Genomic DNA, 18739 nt, shown 5'->3' on the forward strand with positions numbered 1-18739 from the left:
AATATAGTAACATTAATATACTATCAATAATATAGTAACGTTAATATAGTAACATTAATACGATAACAATATAGTAACATTAATATAGTAACATTGACATAGTAACATTGATATAGTAACATTAATACAGTAACATTAATATAGTATTAATAATATAGTGCCATTAATATAGTAACATTAATATAGTAAGATTAATATAGTATCAATAATATAGTAACATTAATATAGTAACATATACAGACCTGTCTGCTGCCACGATGAAACAGTAACTTTTAAAGAATTTATTCTAACCTCCAGATGCAGAAACCTTTTGGAAACATGCAGGGGACGGGGACGCAGTGGCCACATTCTGGCCGTTCTGCGGAGATTCTGAGACCTCAGCTCAGACCTAGAAAGGACTGACTCATCGCTACACTCGAAGCCTCTTAAATGAAGCAAGTTCATCTCAAAACGACACCCTAAAAGGTGTCTAAGGCTCTATTGCAAGAGGAACATGGTGCACAGGAGGTGATGACTGGTCAGGAGGTATCATTGACACAGTCTGTCACCCACTGTTTCTACGGCGCATTTGTTTCTGACGTTTGACGTCACAAGTGAGTTTCTCCATCAGCAGTCCAATCCATGCTGTCATTCCAATAATTCCTGGCGATACTCAGAATAAAGTTCTTTTTTGTATGTAAGGATGAACAGGAGGTGGGTGGAAGGGAAGGCAAAATGTGTCACTTCAAGCCTTGTTCATAGAATTCTCCATCTAAGGAGCCCTCCACTGAGAAGACCCTGCATGGAAAGATGACCTTTGTAGTGAACAGAAAACGATGCCACCGGCTCAACGTCCAAAAAAAAAAAAACTGTCAAAAAAACCTTTGAAGGGTCAGCTGCCTCCCTGTTGCTCAGAGTCGATGAAATAATAATGTGTGAGTACATTCAAGCCACAAACAGAACGTCTTTGTTTCCAGGGTCACCACTGAGCTGCTGCCGTTATTTCAATATATGTTTATAACGTGCCACTCAAGTCACCTGTCCTCGGAACTCGGAGGGAGACAGAAATCCCACGTGAGACCTTCGTGGACGAAGCATTGAACCTGGGATGAAACCTCGCCCCCTGGGAAGCCATCACGCCCGGATAAATCTCACAGGAAGACGGCTCAGGAATCTGGATAACTTGTACCCCTCTTTGTCCTGTTACTTTCCAATTCATTTAGAGCATTGTGGGTTGATTTTAGGGAAAAGAAATTCAAGACGTACCCGACCCAAATGATTATATCCACAGTTAGGACAACTCTAAAAAATACTGGATTGGTCAAATTGTAAGGAAATGATTACTTCCACAAGGCTGGAGATGTGAAAGTTTATTGGAAAGATTCAGAGTGGCCATGTTTTGTTTTTAAAAACCTGCCTATCGCCTGACCAGGTGGTGGTGCAGTGGATAGAGAGTCAGACTGGGATGCGAAGGACCCAAGTTTGAGACCCCGAGGTTGCCACCTTGAGCACGGGCTCATCTGGTTTAAGCAAAGCTCACCAGCTTGGACCCAAGGTCACTGACTTGAGCAAGGGGCTACTCGGTCTGCTGAAGGCCCACGATCAAGGCACGTATGAGAAAGCAATCAATGAACAACTAAGGTGTCACAACAAAAACTGATGATTGATGCTTCTCATCTCTCTGCATTTCTGTCTGTCCCTATCTGTCCCTCTCTCTGAGTCTCTCTCTCTGTGTCTGTAAGAAATAAATAAAAAATAAAGTCAGATAGTATGATATTTCTGGCTTTAAAAAAATAAATAAATAAAGTAAAAACCTGCCTATCTAAGCAACAGGCGATAAGAGTCAAATATCAGTTAGCATCGCTAAAGCTGTAATTTTGTCGGATGTCCTGTTCGGTGAGAAAGATACCCCTGTGAAGAGGTGTACTCAAAGATACTTAAAACAATGAAGAAGATAAATGAACACAGAAAACAGAAAGAGATGATAGATACAGAGAACAGACCGAGAGCTGTCGGCAGGAAGGGCAGTTGGGAGGCTGGGTGAACAAGGGGAAGGAATTCAGCAAACAATTAAAATAAAAAGCTAACAGACAGAGACAACAGTGTGGTGCTGACCAGAGGGAGAGGGGTGGGGAGGTAGGGGAGGGGAGAGGGGGACGGATGGTGATGGAAGAAGACGTGACTTGGGGTGTGTGACCACATAATACCATATACAGATGATGTGTTAGAGAATGCTACACCTGACACCGACGTGATCTTGTTACCCAGTGTCACCCCAGTAAGTGACATGAAAGTAAAAATAAGTGAATAAGATAAAAAATTATCTTCCCACAACATTTTGGGGCAATTAAGAATTCCTTTAAGAAAATGATACTAGCTCTAGTCATCAACAACGCAGGTGAAATACAGCATGACGTGCCACGATCTCCTGTCTGGGCCAATTTCCTTTTCACGCCTGGACACTGATCTGGAGTCAAGAATCTACTGAGCCTGACCTGCGGTGGTGCAGTGGGTAAAAGCGTCGACCTGGAACGCTGAGGTCACCGGTTCAAACCCCGGACTTGCCTGGTCCAGGCACATATGAGAGTTGATAATCCTCTTCCTTCCCCCTTCTCTCTCTCTCTCTCTCTCTCTCTCTCTCTCTCTCTGTGTCTCTCACTCATGCACATGTGCGCTTTCTCTCTCTAAAATAAAAAAAAAGTCTTTTAAAAAAAGATTTACTGGAGGAGGAGTGGAGTGGGTCAATGTCAGATGAGGGGTCCCCCACCCCACTGTGCAAGGGGGCTCAGACTCTGCAGGGCATGAGTCCATGTGTAATTGCTGAATGGATTTGCCTTGGCCAAATGCAAGGGGACTCTGGTCATCCATCTCGGTGTCCTTCTAAGGCCGGGGTCCCAAACTACCGCCAACTGGCTGCATGCGGCCCCCTGAGGCCATTTATCCAGCTCCTGCCACAGTTCCGGAAGGGGCACCTCTTTCATTGGTGGTCAGTGAGAGGAGCACTGTATGTGCCGGCCCTCCAACTGTCTGAGGGGCAGTGAACTGACCCTTTGTGTAAAAAGTTTGGGGACCCCCATAGGAGACGCCGGTCATGGTGCAACAGGGAAGAGGCTGCCCTGGTCCGCTCCCTTGACTTGGAAGGGGGCCTGGCACTTGCTGTCAGTCACCTCCCTCCTAACTGAGGGCTCCCTGCAGCTATGAGACGCGGTCACCCTTCCGTCCAGCATGTTCTGGCCGGCCGGCTGTGTCTGCAGCGCCCTCTTGGGGACGGGGGGTCTGAAGAGCAGGATGTCCACGTCCCCTGGGGACGTCTCGTTCTCTCTTCATGGCGGTTCCATCCACGATCTCATCTGTATGCCCGACGCCCACACTGCAGCAGAAACTCAATGAATATTGGATGAATGCGGAGTGGAAGCCGAGTTGGGATGAAAGTCCCCTGCACTGAGAGTGACAGCAGCCCCCACAGGGCACCCTGGTACCCAGCTGCCCGGCCAGGCGTGGGGTAGAGAGGCTGGAGGCTACGGGGCTCTCTACCCACTGGGCAGGAAGAACAGGCAGCCGCTGACACAACAGAAAACATGAATTACTGGCAATATATTCTGGGCTCCTAGTGGCTCTGGGCTAGCCCAAACAGAAAAAAGAAAAGACACTGATTTAAATTAACGATGGAAGTTAAAATAATGGCGTGGCTCAGTTAAGAGCATCACACCCAACTCAAGGTCCTCGTTTTGAGAAGCATAGCGGGGTGACATCGATGCCAACGTCAGACGTCTGGGGAGGCACGTCCTCAGAGCCCCGTGTTCCCGGAGTCCAAACTCAAGCCGGGCTGCGTTTCGCCAAATTGCCGGGCGCTACATCTGTGATTTGTACGTCTTTCTGTCTGAGCAGCAATCTCGGGCTGATGTTTTAAATGAAATCATAAGTTTTTACTACAGAGCGGCGGGGGGTTAACATCTATTTATGTGGTTTTCTCTTCCATAAGCTCAAAGAATCTGGTACTGACGGGTTATGGCTTTCTCTTGCCAGGGTAAGTACACAGGAAACAGTCACCAAAACAATGACTTAAACCAAAAAAATTATGCTCAGAAAAATTTTTTTCTTTTTTTAACGTGAAGCTCTGAATCAATCCATGAGGCCATAATTATTTTACTATGCAAAGTATATCTCATTAGGCAGAGCGAGAACCCTAGGTTTTCACTAAGTATAATGAAGCTGTTTAAATTCAGATTTATAGTGTCAGGCGGCAAATGTCTCCTCATCTGCATTTCATTTAGAGCAATCACCATTCCTCAAGGTGGAAAGAGCCTAGCCATTTGTCTCAATTCATGCCAAGGTGACAGGGATGCCTGCCCAGGTCTGTGGACTTCAGAGACAGGGTGGCTAGTCCCTGCTTCTAAGGTCCTCAGAGCTCAGCGGAGGTGGGCAGAGAGGAGACCCGGGGAGGAGGAAGAGGTTGGACCCTGGGAATCCTGAGACCCAGTCCGTTTCATGCTGTCATCGGTTCTTCCCAACATCTCCCCTTGTGATGGTTGCTCTCCAAATCAGCTGCTCAAAAGAAGAGAGGGAAATGCCATTTTGACTCATGAAAATAACATTCCTTGTTTGGGGGGCTTTGTCTTAGGACTGCTGTGGTTTTTCCTTCTCAGGAGGGATGAACGGCACAAACTCTTTCTGTTTTCCTGCAAGGGGCACTTCGTCCAGTAGCAGGGGTGACCTCGAATGCTGTGATCAAGGTCAAAAGCACTTCAAAGCTGCCTGACCAGGTGGTGGCTCATTGGCTAGAGCATCGGACTGGGATGCGGAGGGCCCAGGTTCGAAACCCTGAGGTCGCCAGCTTGAGCGTGGGCTCATCTGGTTTGAGCCAGGCTCACCAGCTTGAGCCCAAGGTCACTGGCTTGACTCTCTCTGTTGTAGCCCCACCCCGGTCAAGGCACATATGAGAAAGCAATCAATGAACAACTAAGAAGCTGCAGTGAAGAATTAATGTTTCTCATCTCTCTCTGTTCCTGTCTGTCTGTCCCTATCTGTCCCTCTCTCTGACTCTCTCTGTCTCTGCCACTACACACACACACACAAAAAAAAGCACTTCAAACCTGTCCTCTGAGATCCCTGTCTTTGGCCAACATAGGAGAGGCAACTGTTGGGTGTTGATTGACTTTATCCCAACAGAGACCACAACGGGGTAGGCACCACTTACGATGTCATAAGAGCAAATAAAAAGAACTCAGCCGTAATAAAACAGAGCAATGTAGGTGGGGATCACCTGTCCCCAACTTTCTGCAGGCGTGATCGGAATGAATGGGTTTATTTCGCTGGCGGTGGACGACTCAGTGAGTTTCGGGCTCTGCTGGACAGTGAGGACATAAGGGTAGCAGGTCTCACAAAGGGACACTCTAGAGAGGGACCTGGGAAGACATGAGACTCTGGAGCACCAAAAAGCTGTGGACCATAAGGACAGGGGAGAGAATGGGCCAGGGATGTATCAATAAATGCACCTGCTTCTCCACACCCCACATCTGGTCCTGTGTCCAGGGGCACCTCTATAACTCTCACCCGCTTAGATTTCCACATCCCTATTGATAAGGTGACCAACTTTTGTACAAGGAAAAAAAGGACAAATGAAAAAAAAAAAACCAGTGTCGTCAATAAAAGAAACATTGTATTCATCGCAACAAGAATATGCTAGAATATGATCCATGCAGAATGAAAACATTTGTTACACTTTATATTGTCATTACGCTTACATGCCTGTTCATCTTTAATAATCATTGTCAGAAAAAAGTACTCATTTTAGATACAAACACGTCACATCCCACGCAAGGGATCGACTCGGCATCGATCGAAGATGGACATTGACAGATGAGTCTACCAATATCAAAAAGGAGGACACGGAGGAGGGCACTTTACGAGGGAGGATGGGACTTACAAAAGAAGGACTGTCCTTCCTAACGGAGGACGGACAATCGGTCACCTTACTGTTTTCTACTCCTGTGTATGCGAGGAGGCTGTGGGCGTTCTGAAGCGTCTTCTGTGATCAGGACATGAGCTCAGATGGATGTATTAAGGCCAGAAAGAACCAAATCAGCCCACTGCCTGGAGACCCCGGTGCTGGAAGGTTTGGGGCAAGGCCGCACAGTCTGTCCATCAGCATTTGTGGCCCGTGCAGCTCGGGAGAGCCATGGCAGACCCAGAAATAACCGAGCGCCGTGGCCTCACACCCCCTCTGTAAGCGTAAGTAACTCTTTCTCCGGCATGTAAACCGCCTCTCTCAGCTCACTGTTCCCCGGAGGAAACATGGCTGGTGACAGTCACCGTGTGCTTGGAAGCCGAATGCCTGCCTTCTTCATCTTGAGCCAGGTAGACAGGACGTGTCCCTAAGTTCAGTTCTTTCCACTGGGACCTCTTTTCCTGCCTAGGAAGTGGACATGTGACCCTTTCTCCTGCTGAGGCAGACCTATGTAGGGCAGGGGACGGGCATCGTAAAATCAAGCCACTGGCCCTCTTTGTGTTTGTGAATTTGGTCCCGTTGAAGGGATCTCGCCAGTAGAATGGGTTCCGCAAGAGTTCGGGTTCATGATGCTGCTAATTGTGATTGTCACCTGCTGCATTGCACGGGGGACGCTCATTAATGAAAGAAGAACCCAGCCACCCATGAATCAATCACAGAAGTCCCCATTTTCTCATGTAGCTCACTGCCTGGACGCTTCCACTTCTAATCTCTTTGTCTGACAGAGGTGTTAATCTCTGTGTCTTCTTTCTTGCATCCTGGTCAATAAGCTTGTGCCAATGTCACTGTTTTCCGCTGTCATTGCTGGGTGCCCAAAATGTACTGTGTCACTAAATGTAACACCATCTCGATGGAGGATGGTATTTTTTAAAATTTATAATTTATATGTAAAATATTTTTTTTAATTTACTAATTTTAATGTGGTGACATTGATCAATCAGAGTACGTATGTTGAGAGAAAACATCTCCAGGTTATTTTGACATTTGATTATGTTGCATACCCCTCACCCAAAGTCAAATTGTCTTTTGACATCTTCTATCTGGTTTTCTTTGTGCCCCTCCCCTCCCCCACCCCCTGTCTCTCCTTCCTCCTCCATCCCCCCCCCCCCCCCACGGTTACCATCACACTCTTGTCTACATCTCTGGGTCTCATTTTTATGTCCGATCTATGTATGGAATCATATACTTCTTAGTTTTTTCTGATTTACTTATTTAGCTCCGTATAATGTTATCAAGGTCCATCCATGTTGTTGTAAATGATCCTATGTCATCATTTCTTATGGCTGAGTAGTATTCCATAGTATATATGTGCCAAAGCTCTTTAATCCACTCATACACTGATGTTTTGACCCAGCTATCCTACTTTTAGGAATATACCCCAAGAACACCATAACACTTTCAAAAGGAGAAATGCACCCCCATGTTTATGGCAGCACTGTTCATAGTAACAAAGATCTGGAAATGGCCCGAGTGTCCATCAGTGGAGGATGATATTTTTATGTGGAACTTCATGGAGAAAGCTCTGAGCTCTATATGCAGGGCCATCTTTTTTATTAAATAGCTTCTTAGTCTGCAAAACACATTTTCATAAAACACGGTGCTCCGTTTCATGGACATTTTGACAGGCAATTGTGAAAAATCCAAACTGAGAATAAAGAAACTGATTAAAAAAAATAACCGATACTTCTCAGATGTTTTCTTTATCTACGGAGACATAACTCAAGACAGACCCTATTGGGTTACCCCACGAATGTCCAGAAAAGAAGTGTTTACCTGCCTATAAAATGTCACATGTTTTTGGCAACATTGTGGCTGGTTTTCATCTGAAATCTGGCTTCTGAGAAAGGCAGTAACGGAGAGATGAACAGAGATACAAGAACTCAGTGAGGATCTGATACAAAAAAACCAAACAAACCAAAAACCATCATGTTTAAAAGAGAGATGTGGTCCATAACAAGCCAGTAATGGCCACACTAGATCCCTGAAGCAGAAAAATTGATCCTCATTATATTTTTACTTTTCTTTTTTCTCATTTATAAGTAACTTCATTATAAAGAAAAAGGTCCTGTGTTTAGGTAGCAAGGGCTGAGGCGTAGTTACTTAAAAAGATGTATGCCGGGCGGGAACTACAGATGGGAACATAACTGGCAGATGACTCACAATCTTCAAATTTTTATGAAATGTGCACAAACAGCATTTGACTCCTCCTCAGGTCAATACAGGATGTATTTTTTATTTTTATTTTTATTTTTTTTGCATTTTCAAAGGCACAGTCGTGATGGCAGCCACAGGCTCTGACCATTCATCTCTCCGTTACTGCCTTTCTCAGAAGCCAGATTTCAGATGAAAACCAGCCTCAATGTTGCCTGAATTCAAAATCAGGCTATGAAAAAGCATCCATCAAAGGTCAATTTGGGGGAGAAACCAGGCGCCATCCAGACTGTCAGTCATCCCAGATTGGGGTCAGCGTGTGAATGCATTAGGCCAGGGTGCTATTAGCATGAATCAGATGCAGCAGACGGCAGCAGAGAGCAGCAGATTAACCCCCCCCCATCTCGTGGGAAAGTGGATTTCTTCCGTACATGCAGACATCCATCCTCACCTCTCCACGTTTCTGTGTGCTGCTGTCCCATCGTGAACAGTATCAGTCCCTAGTTCCACCAGGCAGCTTGTCTGTGAAGTTGCTGATGACCTTCCTGCTAATGTTATGCTAATGTCTCCTCCCCTCTGCCATCACCTTCACCTGACCTTGAAGGTAAATACACTTCATAAACCAGTTTATTTCCTTACATTCTCTCTTCTTGTGTGTGTTTATATATACATATATATGTATATATATATGTATATATACACATATATACACACACATATATTTATACAATATATACAACAAATACATATATATTTATGTGTGTGTATATATATATGTATTTGTTATTTATAAAGTACATTTCCTTATTTAAAAGCAGGTAAGACAAAAAGTTTGGTGGTTTTTGGGAACTGGAGCGGTTTAATTGCATTTCCATTCATGTAAATGGGGAAATTCTATTTGACCCATGAGTCAATTAAGTCACTGTGGGCTGAGGGAGTGCTGGCCACCTCCAGGCAGATTCTGGATGGTCAGTGACCGTGTGGCTCTCACAGCTGTTCCCTGACTGATGTCTGAGCCAGAACGGCTCTCCCGTGAGATGTTTCTCTCTGAGGTCTACGATACAACACACTGAGGCGTGAGCACGGTGAGGAAGACGCCAGTCTGTGTTCTTCTGTGATGCTTCTAGACCACGATTCTCCCCCTGAGATGCCATCGTGGTTGTGAGTTGAGTGACAATCCATCTCTCCTTCTTTCTCTTGAACTCTGTTATTTTCCATTGATCTGTGAGTCTGCCACACATGGGAGAGTGACTGCGGCCATGACCAGTGGTGTAAATTCTCCGTCTCCCTTGTCATCACGATCGTCTTACCGATTCATCGCACGAGCTGTTTCCATTATAGTTTATCAGCACCATTGATTTACACACACACACACACAGACACACACACACACAGAGCTGCATTTACTTCGATTTTGTTTTTGTTGAATCCAAAGATAAATTTGAGGAGGGTTGATATGTTTTTCTTAATAAACCTTTAAATGCAGATATTAATGGTGCAAGTACGTAATAGATTTTCCCGTCCACCAAAAATAACCATTCAACATCTTAATGATTTTTCAAATGAACTGAAATTTGAGGTATGTGGACTAGGATAATATAACACCTACACATCCATAAAAGCTTTTTTATTCTAAAGTCATGGTATACTCTTTATAACTTTTGTTTCCTTGAGTTCAGCAACATATTTATTTTGAATTTCCATGGTTGCTCCTGTTCCTACAACAATAATTTCATCAACTTTTGAAAAAAATGGAGAACAGCAGCCGTTCATCCGTTTTATATCTGAATTTGAGCTTTCTAATTTCCCCTCAACGTAAAAGTTACTGTCCAAACAAACAAACAAAAACCAAAAACAAAAAAACAACTAGATATTTTTCGCTTCATAAGACACAGTTTTTTTCTCAAAAGTGGAGGGGAAAATGCCCGTGCATCTTAGGCAGCGAAAAATATGGTATTCCATTAAATATTTTAACATACCCTTTGGTTCAGAATATATATTTTTTTTACTTTCATCCTTAAAACCCTCAGTGTGTCTCACGGTCCAGTGTGTCTCACAGAGCGAAAAACATGGTCATTAAGGAGAAGGAAGATTAGATCGCTGAGCTTTGTCGACACTACAAGCCTGTGAACAGGGTGACGATACCGACGGGGACATCAGACTAGAACAGACGCTGAAGATCATGACAATAAACACGAGTTCAGCAACGCCAGACAGACATGGGGGTCGTGATCCATAAATCACTCCTGACTGCAGACAGGCACTTGTTAGTTAGGGAACCTGACCTGCGTGTTAGAGACCTCGGTGTGATCACGGTGGCCCTCCAAAGCACAGGAGTCTGTCCACCGGGTAGGGATGTCATAGGACTAGAGCAAATATATCTGATGCTGATGTTCCTGCGTTCGGACCACAGAGCAAGCAGGAGTGACAGATTCCTTCCAATCCCAATCCTGTTTCCGACATAAGCCACGCCGACGTCGGAATCTGATTTCACAATGATTTCCATGGAGGGAGAGGACTGCTTCCAAGAAATTATTTGTGTCCTTTCATCTTCATTATTCCTAGATCTGCTGCTACCGTGATCTTCTCAGACTAATATGGAACAAGAGACTCAGTCTGCTTGAGGAAATTCTACATGAGTGGTCACACATTCCCGTGGGCACTGAATTACAAGCTCAGTGCCATTTTTTCTTTTTTTTTTTTTTTTTTTTACATATTTGAAGGCACCACACCAGGCTTTCCTGCCAGATCTGGGGAGTTTGGAGGTTAAAATATGTTTTGTTCTCAAGGATGACCAACATTCTTCTGCGTATGGATTTCAAAATCACATATTCCTGGCAGTAATGTAAATCAGGGGTCAGGAACATTTTTGGCTGAGAGAGCCATGAACGCCACATAATTTAAAATGTAATTCCATGAGAACCATTCAACGACCCATGTACGTGAGGCATGATCCAATAAAAATGTGGTATTGTCCCGGAGGACAGCTGTGACTGGCTCCAGCCACCCGCAACCATGAACATGAGCGGTAGGAAATGAATGGATTGTAATACATGAGAATGTTCTATATTCTTAATGGCATTATTTTTTTATGAAAGATTTGGCTGCGAGCCAGATGCAGCCATCAAAAGAGCCACATCTGGCTCGCGAGCCATAGGTTCCCAAACCGTAATGTAGATAATGTAACGAAAATAAATTAACAATTCACTTTTTTGATGAAATTTAAGTGTCCTACCACAACAGACACTGTTAGGTTTAGAATGTAGATAAAAAGAAGCCCTTATTGTCCACTTTACTTTTTTATTTCGTATCCCTTGTTGATTTATGGTAATTATAAAACATTTAGCGAGTTTTTCACAATCCATATATAGTCTTATAAATACAGGATACTTCTGTCTTAAGTAATTTCTTTTTTTTTTACAGAGACAGTGAGAGAGGGAGAGACAGGGACAGACAGACAGGAACAGAGAGATGAGAAGCATCAGTAATAATTTTTTCATTGCACATTGCGACACCTTAGTTGTTCATTGATTGCTTTCTCATATGTGCCTTGACTGTGGGCCTTCAGCAAACCGAGTAACCCCTTGCTCCAGCCAGCGCCCTGGGTCCAAGCTGGTGAGCTTTTTACTCAAACCAAATGAGCCTGTGCTCAAGCTGTCAACCTCGGGGTATCAAACCTAGGTCCTAGGCATACCAGTCCAAAGCTATATCCACTGTGCCACCGCCTGGTCAGGCTTAAGTAAATATTTTATGTGTAAAATATTACAGCATAAAACTTCTCATTGACTTTATAAGAGTTAGATTTATTGTATACTGTCATTAACTTTTTATGGTTATTTTCTGAAAATACAGCATATGGTACTTTATAACACATAGTGGAATATTTTCTTACTTTTTATATATTTTTTTTCCTCCTGCAATATTTTGAACAAAAGGTTATATGCTCTGTGGCTAGCTTTGTACCTCTCAAAACAGCTGTATTTTATGTATTTATCCCGCCTACATTCTCGTGAGTAGGATAGGTTAGTCTCATTTCAATCTGGCATTTAATTACACTTTCTATAAACTTTTATTATCTCAGAGTTGATTAGGTAAGTTCCTACAGCAAGTTTTTAAAGAGAAAAGGTGTAAATAAGTTTGTAGTCCTTAAAAGTAAATGTCTGTGGTGATTTCTAGGACCCGTGCTAGAATTACAAGTAGATAATAGTTTGCATTTCTATGTTAGATTTCCTTAACTTAACATGCCTGGCATTTTGTGTAACAGAAGTGATACATGCTCGCTGCAGAAAAATAACAAAGTAAAAATAGATATTGATTTTCCTCCTGTATAGGAGAAAACAGTAGGTTCACAGTTGTAAGTATGCAAAATACTGTTTCTACTTGCATTGTTTCTTTAATAATTACTGTATTATTTATTTGGTATTACGACCGTAAGTCTACCTTGCTGAACCCTGTGGCTTTATGAGCATGATTTATGTGAATTATAATTAACTCAGCTTATAATATTGTTATCCAACTATTTTCCGTGTCTCAAAATGTTACAGTATTTTTTTTTATTATTATGAATTGATCAGAACAGGCCATAGTTCAGGAGATACCCACTCCATTTTAAAGTAGCTCATGTCACTCAGGGTTGTAACTGTTACTATTACCCTGAAGCACTAGCTATTCAAAATGGAGGGTATTCTCACTCCTCCCCTTGAAGGAATTCTTGAAAACAAGGCTAAAAGTACTCATCATCATCAAGAGAAGCAGGGACGCATTTATTCAGATTAAAATTAACAGTTTTCTTAAGCATCTGACCAGGCGGTGGCACAGTGGATAGAGCATCGGACTGGGATGCAGAGGACCCAGGTTTGAGACCCCGAGGTTGCCAGCTTGAGCACGGGCTCAATTGGTTTGAGCAAGTGTACCAGCTTGGACCTAAGGTTACTGGCTCAAGCAAGGGGTTACTCTGTCTGCTGAAGGCCCGCGGTCAAGGCACATATGAGAAAGCAATCAATGAACAACTAAGGTGTCGCAACGAAAAACTAATGACTGTTACTTCTCATCTGTCTCTGTTCCTGTCTATCTGTCTCTCTGACTCTCCCTGTCTCTCCCACAAGAAAAAAAAAAGAGCTTTCATAAACAAAAGACATTGAAAAAGAAAAAACAGCCACAAGCTTGGAGAAGACACTTGAAAACTCCATATCTCCCTGTTCAAGGTTCAGAAACTTATTCTACTGCAGACAGGCACTGCATGACTTATACATAGAACTGTGTTTCGGCTTTTCTCACGGTGACTTTTTGTTGAAAATTCAGGAACATCCTTAAAATCCTCATGGTTGATTTTCCTATATTTTGCCCCCCTTCCATTTACTTATCAAAAAGTGAATAAATAAATAAATAAGGCTTAGGGAAATGCAGGCTTTGTCACCTCTGGTCAGCGGACCTCGTTTGTGGGTGACGGAGGGTGCTATCGATTTTACTGTTTTGCTGCAGGGTGCCCTGCGTTCACTCGTAAACATGATGGCATTTCCCCCAGCGGAGTCGACCTCGCGTGTCTCTCTTGGTCACGACACCAGGTCAACGCGCGTTTCGACGGCTACCAAAGGAACACATTGATCACCTGGGAACAACGTTTGGAGTCCCGGCTGCCGAACGTGGCTGAGCTAGAAGTGGACGCGGTGAGGGTTCTTTCTGCCGATTCCCGGAGGAGACCGTGTTTATCGGGGCGTCTCTGAATGCCAGGGAAGCTGGTGGCTGACATGGGTCCCCAGTAAGTGGCTTTCAATGAATAAAAGGGGATCGTGAGTGAAGCCAGTGAAACATTTGAAACCACACACTTTCACTAATTTCTGGGAGTAAAAACGCCAATGAAAAGTAACCAGTGAATTTTAAATTCGATGGGAAAATACAAAAGCGATGAAACTCAGAGGGAGATTGCACCACTGCCTGATTCTCAATTTTACTGGAAGGTTGGACATTGGTCGCCAGCTGTCTCAGAAGGTTATATGTGCTCAACGTTGTCTGACTGGTATCACAGATGCTTCGGCGTGCATTTCGAGTCCCTAAGACCATGGAGTTCCTTATGCAGAATAGATGATTACCAGTAAACGTGTCTTGTGAGAGTTCTTACTCTTTTATTCAAACCTCATCCGAGTCCCATCTAACCGTCTCACGTACAATCTCCTTGCAAACTTCTCACATTCCTGCCATTCAACCGACCACAGAGGGGACACTTGGACATGCACGTGATACATTGCAATTGTCAATTAATTCATCCAGGGTAAATTTATTTACTGCAATGGGCTTCCAGAATTTTGCTTTGAATTAAAAAAAAAATCCTTGGCCCTGACCGGTTGGCTCAGTGGTAGAGCATCGTCCTGGCGTGTGGAAGTCCTTGGTTCAATTCCCGGCCAGGGCACACAGGAGAAGTGCCCAGCTGCTTCTCCACTCCTCCTCCTCTCCTTTCTCTCTGTCTCTCTCTTCCCCTCCCTCAGCCAAGGCTCCATTGCAGCAAAGTTGGCCTGGGTACTGAGGATGGCTCCATGGCCTCTGCCTCAGGCGCTAGAATGGCTCTCGTTGCAACAGAGCGACACCCCAGATGGACAGAGCATCGCCCCCTGCTGGGCATGCCGGGTGGATCCCGGTTGGACGCATGCGGGAGTCTGTCTGTCTGTCTCCCTGCTTCTCACTTCAGAAAAACACACACACAGAAGATCCTCTTACATTCTTCTCCAGTACTTAGACACATTTCTTCTTTTTTTACTTTCTCTTTTGTTTTGTCCACATACCTAAGTTTACTGATGGTATAACTACCAGCAATCTATACTGGTCTCTCATCACATGGTTAAGCAAGGCACGGTTGAATATATCTATTATTATCTGACATAAGAAGATCCTATGGTAATTCTCCCATTTGTGCGAACATAATTGGGCCAGTCTCCTGTCTTTTTTTTTTTTTTTTAACAGGGACAGAGAGAGAGTCAGAGAGAGGGATAGACAGGGACAGACAGACAGGAATGGAGAGAGATGAGAAGCATCAATCATCAGATTTTTGTTGCGAAACCTTAATTGTTCATTGATTGCTTTCTCATATGTGACTTGACTGTGGGGCTACAGCAGAGCGAGTGACCCCTTGCTCGAGCCAGCGACCTTGAGTCCAAGCTGGTGAGCGCTTTTTATTTTTTTTGCTCAAATCAGACGAGCTCACACTTAAGCTGCCGACCTCAGAGTCTTGAACCTGGGTCCTCGGCATCCCAGTCCGATGCTCTATCCACTGCACCACTGCCTGGTCAGGCCAGTCTCCTGTCTTTACAGAAGTGTCCCCATGATAAATCGAGGAATTGGGATCCTCCCCCAAAAGAGAACTCAGGCAGTAAACCCCATCGTCTGCCAGTCAGTTGTTCTAGCTGAGGGTGAAGCCTGATCAATACACAAGAGGGTTATCCATTCCTATTGCTACCGTGTCAGATTTTTGAATAATTAAATGTGTATTTATGGGCATTCATTTTGTTACATGAAATTTTGAACACATTAAACAGCAAGGGCTATAAAATAGATTATCACAGCTCTCCAAGCTTAATAAAAATTTAAGGGAAATGGATTACAGTGATAATCTATGTTTAAATCTCTTGAATTTTAGAAACAACCCCCCCAAAAATACAACCATGAATAATAGATGAGTAATAGATAATGTTTAGGACAGCTTAATTATCAATTTTTTTTTATCACTGTAAACTGTTTGAATGCTACACGGTTTTTTAGGTCCTTTCTAACCGTATAAATGTGTAAAACATTCCACTGCCCAAAATCCAGTTGTTAAAAGAGCAACTGAACTCTCATTTTCAAGTTCTGCAGATAGACTTCTTTATTCCACTTAGAGTTTAATTTTTTTTTAATGTATGGCCCTGTCCAGTTGGCTCAGCGGTAGAGCGTCGGCCCACCGTGTGGACATCCTGGGTTCGATTCCAGGTCAGGGCACAGAGGAGAAGCCATGTTTCTTGTCTCAGCACAGAATGGAAGATTATTCAAAACTGGAATATTTGCATATAATTCGAGATGGAAAGGCAGACATTCATTTCAAATGAAAACAAGAGATAATAAAACAAGTGTGTGGGTATATATATATGTGTGTGTGTGTGTGTGTATTTATGATTTAAATATGTATGTATATTTATAATGTGCATTTTCACACGCACATATATGCATATACAGAATCCTATTTTTTATGAGAATGAACAAGACAGATAAATACACCAAAGAAATGAGAACTCCTGAGCTTGTGTCAGGAGCTGCGAGGTTTTGAAAATGGCTGGGGCACAGCATTTGAAAAGTCAACAGAAAAAACAGGCAGGTCGTGAAAAAGAGAAACACCGTACAGTGAGCGTGAGCCAAAAAACACTTTGAAAATGTGAATGAATTCATGTTCATACCCTGAGATTTCTTAGCCAATGGTTGGTGTGTGCATTTTGTTCCACAATGTGAATTTTGTAGGCTGAAAATTATATATAATTCTATATAAGCATTGCAGAAAAAAATATATATATACACACACACATACACATATATATAGATGTAGCCTTAAATATGGGCAAAAAGTATACATATATATAGTAAGATTGTTACTCACTCTAAGAGTTTCTAGTAGAATCCTTTGTCTCCATAGACATTCTTTCTCACTTAACAGAAATACCCTCCTTCCCCTCCATTCATCCCCAAAATATATTCAAGGCATAAACGTTATAATTCTGCACCTTTCAGAGGTCAAGGGGAAAAGTGCTGAGAACCTTTCGAAAATACGTTCATCAACGTGAGCCCCGTGTCCCGTAAATGAACTCTGCTGTGAGTACTAAGCCTTTCTCTCCAAACCAGACTCACAGCAGACTGGGTTTTACACACGCTGTCCGCGAGTTTCCGTTCCAATTCAAAGTTGTAGAAAGAGATCGAAAAGAAAAGAAAAGAAAAGAAAAGAAAAGAAATAAAATGATTGTGAGGAGCAGATCGGGAGTCCCTGGGTCGTTTTTACCATTGTGATTTCTGAGTGGAATTTCCGTGACTACCGTGGACATTGAATGCAAACCCCTGGGAGGGTTGTGATGACAACTTTTAATGTTTTGATTTTCTGTGTGCTGGCCCATTCTGAGACGAAGCTGCTTAGAGAAGCACACACAACTACCTAGTACTTGTGACCATTTCAAGTGTCACATAGGATACACATTTGCATATATGTGAGTGTGTGTGTGTGTGTGTGAAATATAGACTTCACAAATATATATACATCTCACTACATTTGGGCAAAGCATTCTCTTGTGCCGGATACATATTTTTACCAGAGAGCAAGTCACTTATTCATGTATTAAAATGTTCCATTTCTACAAATAAAGAATTTTAAGAGAGCATGCAAAATTGATTCTACAAAAGGGACCTGATTTTATTAAATCATCAATTCTCAAATAACAAACACTACCTAATTTCATATAACTTCCACATCGTGTGGTTAAAAAAATCACTTCCTGTTTTGTGTGTTGTTCATGTATTGATTAGTTACGGATAAAAGAGCTGTTGCATGACTTCCTGGGAGAGGAGAGATGGAGATTGATTTGAAAGATTTTTCATTGGTTATAAATAACACTTAGCTAAGCTATATTTAGAGGATTTTGATCTTGCAAGCTGCCTTTCACATCACCAGTTTTCTCCTTCTGTGCCTTTTCCTTCTTGCTCCACCTTTTTCTTTCCCTCGCCTTATTTCTAATCCCATTTTCTTTTTTATTTTTATTATTTATTTACTTTTAAATTTTTCTGAAGTGAGAAACGGGAAGGCAGAAAGACAGACTCCCGCATGTGCCCAACCAGGATCCACCCGGCATGCCCACCAGGGGGCCATGCTCTGCCCATCTGGGGCGTCGCTCTGTTGCATCCAGAACCATTCTAGTGCCTGAGGCAGAGGCCATAGAGCCATCCTCAGTGCCTGGGCGAACTGTGCTCCAATGGAGCCTCCGCTGTGGGAGGGGAAGAGAGAGACAGAGAGGAAGAAGAGGGGGAAGGGTGGAGAAGCAGATGGATGCTTCTCCTGTGTGCCCTGACCGGGAGTTAAACCTGGGACACACCAGGCCACACTGTACCACTGAGCCAAACAGCCAGGGCCTTTTTTAATTTTTATTAAAAGTAAAAGTATTCATCCAGCTCATCGCACATGTCCATTTAAGTGCCTTGATCAAAGGTAAAAGCTGAAGAGGTCAGGAATCTGACTGTGATTCTAGGTAAAGCAGGACATCCCACCTTCATGCTGGTTCTAGAATCTGATTTCCAACATCCTACGGAGATCGCATTACAAACTGTGATTTTCTTACTTTGTCTTCTATCTCCTGAGAGCTCTGAGTGCAGAGCCTGGGCTTTGCATGGACAACACCAGCGCCACGGTGAGGAAACCTCAGGACTCAGCAAGGCTTGAGACGTCATTAGTAAGTGTTAAAATGAGATATATGGAGAGTACAAAGAACATGTCCCTTGAATTTGGGGTGATATGTAGGTTGGTTTATCTGGGATGTTTTTTAAACTCTGGGATGGTATTTAAACTTGCAAATTCTATTATAAGATTTGTGGGTAAGAGCTGTGGGA

This window comes from Saccopteryx bilineata, chromosome X (assembly GCF_036850765.1).
Source record: "Saccopteryx bilineata isolate mSacBil1 chromosome X, mSacBil1_pri_phased_curated, whole genome shotgun sequence".
NCBI classification, from domain to species: domain Eukaryota; kingdom Metazoa; phylum Chordata; class Mammalia; order Chiroptera; family Emballonuridae; genus Saccopteryx; species Saccopteryx bilineata.